The sequence below is a fragment of the Amphiura filiformis genome, chromosome 1 (genome assembly GCF_039555335.1).
Source record: "Amphiura filiformis chromosome 1, Afil_fr2py, whole genome shotgun sequence".
NCBI lineage: Eukaryota > Metazoa > Echinodermata > Ophiuroidea > Amphilepidida > Amphiuridae > Amphiura > Amphiura filiformis.
The window spans coordinates 63761762-63772146 of NC_092628.1; positions in this window are offsets into that span (position 1 = coordinate 63761762).

A 10385-nucleotide genomic window follows, 5' to 3' on the forward strand; every position below is an offset into this window, starting at 1 on the left:
TGAATGCAGTACATGCGGTCGATCATACGGCCAATCAATACAACTTCCAATTGTTTGCATTTAGGGCCTATATTCATGTATTATAATCAATACGACCTCCCATTGCTATTCAGCATGTCACCTCTTGAGTGCATGGATGTATTTTTAGACTTTTTAGTGTGCTTATAAATTATAAGTATCATCGTATTATTATTATTGTTATTATTATCATTATTTCACACATATAATACATTTTATTTTGTATTCTTGTCTTCGTCAAGTTTGTTGTTCCTATATTTTTCCTACTGTAGTAGTATGACAATAATAAGCATATTAAAGTATTTAATAATAAACCATGATAACAGGGGTAACTATTAGGCACTTCTTATTAGGCTCTAATAATAGAATCTTTACCTATCATGTATTAATATGATGAGAGCATAGCTATGATGTAAATAATAATAATAATAATAATAATAACACTAATAATAATAATAATAATAATAATAAAAATACTAATGATAATAATAATACTTTCTTTACAAAGATATTAATTATCTAATTAAAGGGTGCTATTATACAGTCTACAGCCTGACCACGCACACGGCATAAAACGACCAACTTCTGTGCTTCCAAATCTGGGTATTTGATATACCCAGATATGGAAGACCTATGTAGTGCATGTGAACAGGAAAAATAACGAGTTATGAAGTTTAAAATGAAATATCCCTATAACGCATTATATAATGCAATCACTTTGTAAACATGTTTGAATGCTGAACATGTTGGAGTATAGGGATAGTTTTTAGAAAGAATGGAAAAAAACACGCTAAAAATTTTCCACCTAGTAGAATTTGGAAGACATTTGCATACCCTACTCGAATTAACTTCCAAACTTTCCTCTTTGAAAAATGTATACGGGTCTGTAGGAAGCGGCCATATAATTATTTCCAATTTGCATTCAATGCAAGGATAAGAATTAATATACGAAACTAACTATAAATTGCACACAGGTGACAAATGGAGCAGAAACGGTGTCAAATTATGTCAATCACTGATTATATCTTGTCTCATATATGAGAACTGTTATATCAGCCTCAAATATCTAGTGGCCTGTTGGGTCAGCATTGTTGGAAGTTATACTGGCCCAATGCAAAATCCACTGGCGCAGGGCCACCGGACCACCGCTTAAATATGTCCCTGCCTTTAATAGGCCCTACGGGTGAAACTGATAATTTTAATTATTAAAATAATTTAGTTATTATCAAATTTACATTCTAAAGTTATTATGTAGGCCTACAGGCGAATGCCATGTTGCATTCTTGACGTGAAAATACTATTATTCAACAAAGAATTAGGCCTGGTTTATAAGCGCTTCGACCATGTTGACCGTGTCCTAATAGGGATTTCCTTTTAATAAAGGAGCACCGCAAGCAATGCCGCATGTAGAATAGGCCTATCCATTGGTATATATTCAAAATAGCTGTCAATCATCAGAATAGTTAGATTGTACCCTTTTTCATTAATAAGTACGTGATTAATATTATGTGATGAGACGCTTTTGTGATGCTTTATATGGTGAGCTCAAAACGCATTTTTCCGCTTTCTGCGCTCAACATCTATAATACCGCGTGTATGTTTGTAGGATTGAGTGGGTGTGTGGGGGTTGTGTAAGGCGGATGGGTGTGTATTTTGTATTGTAGTTTTGATATGATAAGCCTTGGAATTTGGTGGTAGGGCCTATATGCAATGTCAGAAAGAACCATTTATAGACATGAAAAAGATTTTGCAAAGGCCAAAGAACCATTTGGGGGTTCTTGCAATTTCTCATAAAACACACACTATTCTCTTTTAGCTGTGCTGTAATACCCTTTTCTGATATAGTTTAAAAGGGGAAATGATGTGCACGAAAAAAGATTGAAATACAGAAATAGAAATCAAAGCACCTATATCACTTAACACATTATTGCCATCACTTTTAAATGCTAAACATGTTAGTATGATAACCGGTAGTTTTTAGTCATATGCATGTATATTGTTATTATCATCATATACTGTACATGTACAATGCGTCTGCGTGAATAAAATATTTAACGAGAACAAGAGAAAGAAGTCATACATTTTCGAGTTCAAACATTCCGCCTTGAAGAGTCAGAGGATTTGAACTTTTCACCAAATGACCCTATACTATATACCGGTACCATCGAGCTGTAACCCATGCCTGGGGGAACCCATGCACAATTTATTATGATCAACTGCCAGATTGTGCTCAATTGAAAAAAAAAAGATTTTTTAAAGTCTAATATGAAAATATTTTTGTTTATTGTAGAGAGTTGTAACGCGCATATCAAGCTATATGAGGATGAATAATTATCTGAGACTAATATTTAAAAATTGTTATAAGATTAATATCTTTGATTATTTTAGAACATCAGTTTAGAATCCTGACAGTTGTTACTAAAATAATATTTGGCAAAGAATAACCAAATTAAAATTTTACCGAAATCGTACTGTAGGCCTATGGGTTTTAACCAGTTTTGCAAACAAAATCATTGCATTTTTCTTTTTCGCGGCACTGCCTCCCGATACACCTCCGTCGCAAACACAAACACGGCCCGTAATCCCCCGGGGTCATAAATCAAATTGAGAGCATACGGTACTAGGCCTACTTATCAAGCAATCGATCGTACATCAGTGTGTAAGGCACACGGCCGCGGGCCCGGGGACTTGTCTAGCAAGGTACGCCGTCCATGTGTTCTGGGACTTTTGCGTGCTTTGGTCCCGGTACCATTGATTGAACACATATCACACCCGGCGTTTTCGTGTAAGTGGCAGGAAGTATCCGCCGCTAACACGCGGTGCAAAAAGGGGGCGAAAGTCAGTGCACAGCACGGAACCCACAAGACATCTTTAAAAAAATGGCCAAATATTTTTTCAGTCCATTTAATAGTTTCATTATGTCAAAGAAGATCTTCTCTGATTTAATATGTTTATAGGACTGAAAGTTTTGAACATCTCAAACTTATTTTAACTGAGTTTGAGTTGGTAAAATAAAAATACACAAAACTCGCAGGAGTTTTTTGTTGTTTTTATTTTCTTTTATATAATTTACATGTTTAACACTACTAAGTAAATTGTAAAAAGTTAACATAATTTGTAAAATAAGAACACCTGAGACGAATATACCTATATTCGTCTCAGGTGAAAACATACGGTAGGCCTACCTGTTATTTAAAATAATGTATATTTAAAATAAAGTAAGGATTTAACATAAAAAATACATATATCAAGACCTACATTTCAGACATACACATGTATTAAATTAATTATTGTTAATGAAAATATAGACCTAAGCTAATAGTAGTGACATCAGAAATTTATTTTGTAACACGGGCGTATCATCATGTATTAATGTTTTGTTATGAGTACCAATCTTCAGTCCGTCAGCATACCATTTGCTTATACTAGTCCTACATTAAATTTAATAATACACGCCGGGCTTCAAGCAATCGATCAGGAAACACAGTCAATAACGGGAGTGTAGGCTGATTGCACGTATGTGTAATTGAATGGGCGGAAGTGAAGAGGTCGGGAAGAGGTGCAAGTAGCCTATTTCCGGCACAGCATTAGATTTCCGTGGGTAGAAAATTAGCGAGAAAAGCACTAAAAAACGAGTTTCACGACGAGGAATTGCGTATTCTAAGGCCTACAATGATCCCGGGCAATGATCTCTTGACGTAACTGTTATGATTGATCGTATTGATTGGCATTGGTCGCATGCACACTACGGCAACGTTACACAGTGAGTCAATTGGGGCGAACTGGTCGTGGTATGTACGTGTATTGGGGCGAACTGGTCGTGGTATGTATTGTGTATTGGGTGAACCTTTTTGGGGCGAATGTGTTTCGGGGTGAGACGTCTCGCATTCCTCAAGGCATACTGCATGGTGGGAGGGTGGGAAATTGTGCAAAAAAAAGGCCATTGCAGGTGTTCATGCACACCGAGTCAAATAGTTTAGTTCAGGTATAAACAAAATAATCTTTGTTTTATATTTGTGACACGATCTGGTCCACAGAACCAAAGGAGGCATTTTTGAAATTTTAGTTAATAATTAGCTGATACAAACATTAGGCTATCATATACTGAAAACACAAAAGGTCATGAAGTTATGAAGTTTTGTGATGTTTATTTTCTTATGTATTTTATTGTTTTTTTTACTCCATATTTTTGCCTTATCTCAATTTCAAATATGCCTTTTTTGGCCTCCATGGACCAGATCATGTCACATTTTGTTTCAATAGTATACACAACTTATTGAATCATGGAAACCACAATTTCAATTTTTATGCAAGTTTTTGAGGCAAGTAATGAGTAAGAAAGAAGAAAGTTATTTTTAGTTTAATCACAACTAACATTAGACCTGGGGTTGTTTCACAAAGTTTTGAAGACATCAAGTGGTAAGAACTTCATCTGTAATCATATCAGCTTTTTGTTCTAAGTCCTCTTTACTCATTATGCATAAAATGGTAAATTATGTTTTTGATGCATCATGATACATCATATTGCTATGCTGAATCAAAGTAGAAAAGATGTTGAGAATGTGATGGTTTACTTATTAGGTTATAATAAGGCCTTTTTACAACTCGCTGTCATCTGAAGCAACCCATAATGATTATCATACTTTGGCCGTACACAGAACGGGTTCTGGAAGCATGACCTAACATGTTCTTTTTGTTCTTGTTCTGAGATTAAACATTTTTATACAAATTTTGTCAGCTAACATAAATAATTTTTCCTTTCACTTTTCATATGTTTTGTTATTGTCTTGTCTTGTTCTTTTTTCTAATGTGCAATTATTTTTGAAACAATTGATAAGAGATTTAAGAGATGGGCACCCAAAGTATTACCACACTTTTGCACCTTTCTGTTAAACTGAAGAAAAGTATTATGTACTGTATTCAACTTCATAAGTACCCCTCTGCTAATAAGTGCCCCCTACTTACAAGTGACAACTGTCTAAGCACCCCTTTTCAGTGCACCTGAACAACTAAATTCCAAAAAATGTCGGAATAAAATTACCTTCTAAACCCATTTTTGCAATTTAGCATTTACCCATTATAATGATTTGGCTTCCAATTTTATTGTATTTTTAATTTAATGTGTGTAAATCCCAATTTTAACTTTTATTTCAAAATTTTGTTTGCTGCAACTCACTCTGAAAATGACCGACTTAAGTGCCAGGGATCTAATCAGGTCGAATATGTTACGTGTCAAAGATTCTTGACTAGGAGATATCAAGACTGTGTATAGTCTTGTGTGTATTAAGACTATGGGAAATCCATGATATTGGATTGTTATGCATGAGGTACAAAATAGTGTATTTTCAGTATTTCTCAAGTAAACACATTACTTATTAAAGTTCACAACAATATCACTTGGCATGTGTAATAAGCAAAATGTATGCATTTCATGCCGATTGCAAATTACACACACACTAGTTAGAAATCAAAGTTTGCTGTGTAAATGGAAAAATGGTTTTAAATACACACAATGGTAATTTTGGTAATGTCTGATCTCTCCTAGTCTTAACCTCTTTGATAAGTATATAAATGAGCTATTCTCATTTAAATCCATACACCCCCTATGGAAGACATCCTTAATTTGCCACAGATGGAGTTAAATTTTAAATGGGGTTACCTGAATGTGTGACATTTGAAATTTACACCCCCTGTGTAGGAGATTAAGGTCATGACTTCCATGGGGTGTATGGCTTTCAACTGGAATAGCCCATTAGGATAATGGAGAATGTTGTCAACCTCTAGAAAGATCAATTGACAATTGTGTCCTCTCCATTCAAAGTAATTTATCTGTAAGGGATGAAATCAAAACTTAACCTCCGGTTCCACCAAGTTCTGTCTAGTTTCCATTGTTAAGAACAATAGAAACCGGATGGAACCTGTGTTCAACCGCTGGTTGAGTTTTGATTTCCTTCCTAACAAATCTTGCATCACACACCTATTATCTATTCATCCGTGTGAAGATCAAAACAAAAACAACCAGAAAAAAGACGTTATGCTTGTCAAAAATTATACTCTTATGAGATGCTTCAAAAAACACTAATAAAGTTATATGAATACAATTGTATGTAGATATTATGAAAGCTTGAATTCCATAAAACATAAGTCGACATTTAAGTACATGTATATTTCTGTGTTCTTTTCTATTTTTGAGTGTCAATTTGTGTGGTGTTCCTAGCTGCAAAACTTTGGAAAGTGACCAAACAGGGAAAATGATACCCTATCGGAGACTTCCTGTCACTGAAAATATGTGACCTGCTCCCATGAAATGAGCATAAAGTCGCAATTTGGTAGTATCCGAGATGTTCCAACTGTTGAGTTATGTTCTTTGCTTGAAGACACTTATTGGCAGTGGTATGTCCTTTGTGAATGGGGACAAAATTTCATACAGAGTAAAGCATATGTCCCCATTCACAAAGGACATACTACTGATACAGGTGTCATCAAACAATTGGAAGGTCTCGAAACCACTAACTTGAGACTTTACCCTCATCTTGTGGGAACAGGTCACATACACCCTATTTGCAAGACTGCACATTCCTGTATTTTTGTCTCACCTGAACTTGTCCAGAGACTACGCAGTCACTATTCAGAGAAAATAATGCATTTTCTTTTTCAATTCAGGCAAGGATAGTGCACCATTGATGGTGCTCTTGTATAAAATATAAAACCAAACAAATTTAAATAAACAAACTGGCTAGAGTCCAATTTATTATAAGTTGGTATGGCATAACCTTTAACTAATATATATCCTAATCTAATACCGTTTGACTTAAGTCCTGCTAGGACACAGCAGATAGGCCGCCCCTCTTCATAATACCATTAAAACTTTACAGCCAAATTTTGTTGCTTGTGAACTTGCTTCATCCGATGCTTATATGTGACATGATCAAAGGGAGTGAGTCACATGTCAGCAATTTTCAATAAGAAGTTTTTTACATCATTTTCTGGCAGTTCACAAATGCTACATTTTGATGCAAACCCCATCAAAATTGGACATCTGGTTACAGAGTTATGAGCAATTTATCAATGGTTGAAAACAATATAAAAAAAAGAATTTGAACACTGTTTTTGCCAATATCTCAAACAATATTAGCGACGTCCGACTCATTCCCCTTGATCATGTCACATATTGTAATAATAATAAAGTTGGATTTATATATCGCCTTTTTCTAGAGCATTCAAAATGCTCTTAATTTCGCTGCCATGGTGAATCATCAGAATCAGATCACATCCATGCCGGTTGCAACCAAACCTGGTGCATACCTATCTGCACTTCTAACACCCACCAAGTATCTGTGCAGCTCCCCAAATTCCATTGGGTAAAGGAAGTTCCTGCATCTTAAGAATGGATGTGCAACTGTTCACAATACTATTGTGCTCTTAAGACAACACAAATAACTTGACAAAGGTAACAACCAAGTTGGTAGCACTTGGACACAATATTCAAATGACAACAATAGTGAGACAAGTTTGATTGTCTAAATGTTCATTTATTTTAGTACAAAGAGATCTACATAAAGATAACTATGATTCTGATATACATATACTTCTCTACCCCTGTCATCCCAGTGTTTTAAAAATAATTCCCACAAAAATGGCGACAATATAAAGGCAGTATCAAGTTATGTATCAGGAACATTGGGTTATTCCAGTTGAAATCCATACACCCCTATGAAAGACAATACCTTAATCTCCCACAAAGAGTGTGTAGATTTCAAATGGAGTCACCCATTCAGGTAACCCTATGTGAAATTCATATTTCATACAGATTAGGGTTATGTCTTCCATAGGGGTGTAAGGATTTCAACTGGAATAGCCCATTGCTGGATACCCTGACTAGGAGGATAACTTGTAAAATACATTTTATTTCATACTTTACTGACTAATCTTTCAGATAGTCAATTCAACTATTTCACCGAAGACAATATTTTGCTACATATCGGAGGGTTTCTATGTATTGGCTCTAAAAATGAAGTAGATTATTTCATTTGTAAACTAACAATGGGTTGGTTCAAGTGTTTTATTTCCATTTTGTTTACTTTTTGTAATTGCAAATCTTTCTGTAATTCCATTCAAAGTGCTAGAGTTACAATCAAATTCAAATAAAAGATTTCAACCAGGTTTTGTTCAACTTAGAATGAGAAAGATTATAATTATATGAAAAATGTATCATGCCCATAGACAAAACAATTAAAACTGATTTATTACATACTATATTTGTGGCATTATAGTCTGGGTTTCCCTTGTGATTTGGTTTGAGTTGATCTGGGTATAAATTCTACGATATCAAATAAACAAAAGTACAACTGATCTAATAATAAAGATTTATAATTCCCTTTTTCATGAGCTTAAAATGATTCTCTGTTACTAATAAACTTTTACATAAACAATATATCTGTATCACATTTCACTATTAACTACTTTTCACTTTAAAGTCACAACACATACACTCACACCTTCACCCCACATACACATAAAAATTAAATTTATAGTTGTAACAAATTACAACAAATAACACCTCGGTTTACAACTGAAAAGTGTCAGGGTGTATACTAATACTTTTCCCAAGAAACTAATAAAAATCACCATTTTTTTATTCTGCGTAATTTCCAGTTTTGTCTGTTACACAACTGCATTAGGGCTCATATTGAAATTCCCTTATACAGGAAGGTGTGCGCCATCCTGCAGCTTTCCTGTGCTAGCCTTCTTTTGTTAAAATCCTGGGCAGGGTGTATCACTGATGCATATAATCCATCCGTTTTATGACCGAGCTTTCCTGAGGTGCGCGCTTAGCGAGGGAATCCTGCCTTCTTTCTGTGTGAAAGCGTGGTAGGGTATTTCAATATGAGCCCTTACAATATATAAATAATATTGAACAGGATTGTTTGTTTTATTTCTTCTTTAACGTGGGACACTCAATCAGTTGAAAACACAATCATCTGTACTTCCTTGAGGCCCAGGGAAATGAACATGTAAGAACACCACAACATCATTTTAATACCACATCATTTTCATACGTAACTTCCTCAATCTTATACCTTCTAAAGACATGATACAACTTTGGCAATTGCAAGCCTGGATTTACTTGCTGTTTATAAATTGTAACCATGTATGAAATAAGTAGATAGGCTGTGTATGTTTTGTAAAAAATTTAGTATGTGCCATTATTCATTGCACACCTTAAGGGGGTACTACACCCCTGCTCAATTTTGTGCCTATTTTTGCACATTCCTCAAAAATTATAGCGCATTGGTGACAAGTAAGACATGTATATATTATAGGGGCAATGACTACAACTACTGCACTGGAAATTTTATTTCAACACAGACAACAGTTGTGAAGTTACAGTCAAAAATGAGGGAAAACCAATATTTGATCAATAAATCAATAACTGCTTGCCTTGAGTTGCTGAATTTTCAGTGCAGTAGTTGTAGTCCTTGCCCCTATAATATACATACCTTAATTGTCACCGATGCGTTATAATTTTTGAGAAAAATGAAAAATAGACACAAAATTGGCCAGGGGTGTAGTACCCCCTTAAGGTTTACATCATATGAGGTACAATTTGGACATTCAACTTCTGAATCAAGAATACTGAATTTTTTAAACATAAACATATTTAACGCCTTCACCGGACCATATGTAATTAGGTAAAATACCTTATTATCACAAAAAAAAATACTTCTCTTCCAAGTTCTGCAATTGCAATACTTATGTTGTGACCTCTGTACTCAGTTTACTTCTAGAATTCTGAACTGCAGACTTGTTTCACATTGAAAAGTGTCCAGTTTGATTTTCATTACAAAATGATAATCGTAATCGAGCCACTAATTTAGTTGAATACGACGAGTATGGCTAGCAGTAAGTTTGGGTTAAGCTTACTGTTTCTTTAATGTAAGCTGTTATGGCTATAAACGCTAAGCGGTTACATATAACTTAAGATATATGTGACTCCTCGCCACAACTGAGCCCGGATGTCGCCAATCATCATTTTTGAGATATTCAACCAAAATATTCTGCTTGAAATTAGCTTTAAAATGATGTATATCATGTCTATAGAACTTTACATTTAAGTAGTGAAAAATCAATAAAACAGTCAATAAATCCTTTCTTTCCTATTGTTTATTGTTAAGTTCGATGGAGCATATCTCAATAGTGGCACTGGCGACATCCGGGCTCAGTTGTGGCGAGGAGTCACATATTTGATGAAAATATGTCATATTACACTTTCTCACACTTGAATCAAATCAAACGTTTAAGTTTTAATTTAAATGTCATCAGGACAGAATATAAAAAGTGTGTCCAATACCCTGCTACTCACTATA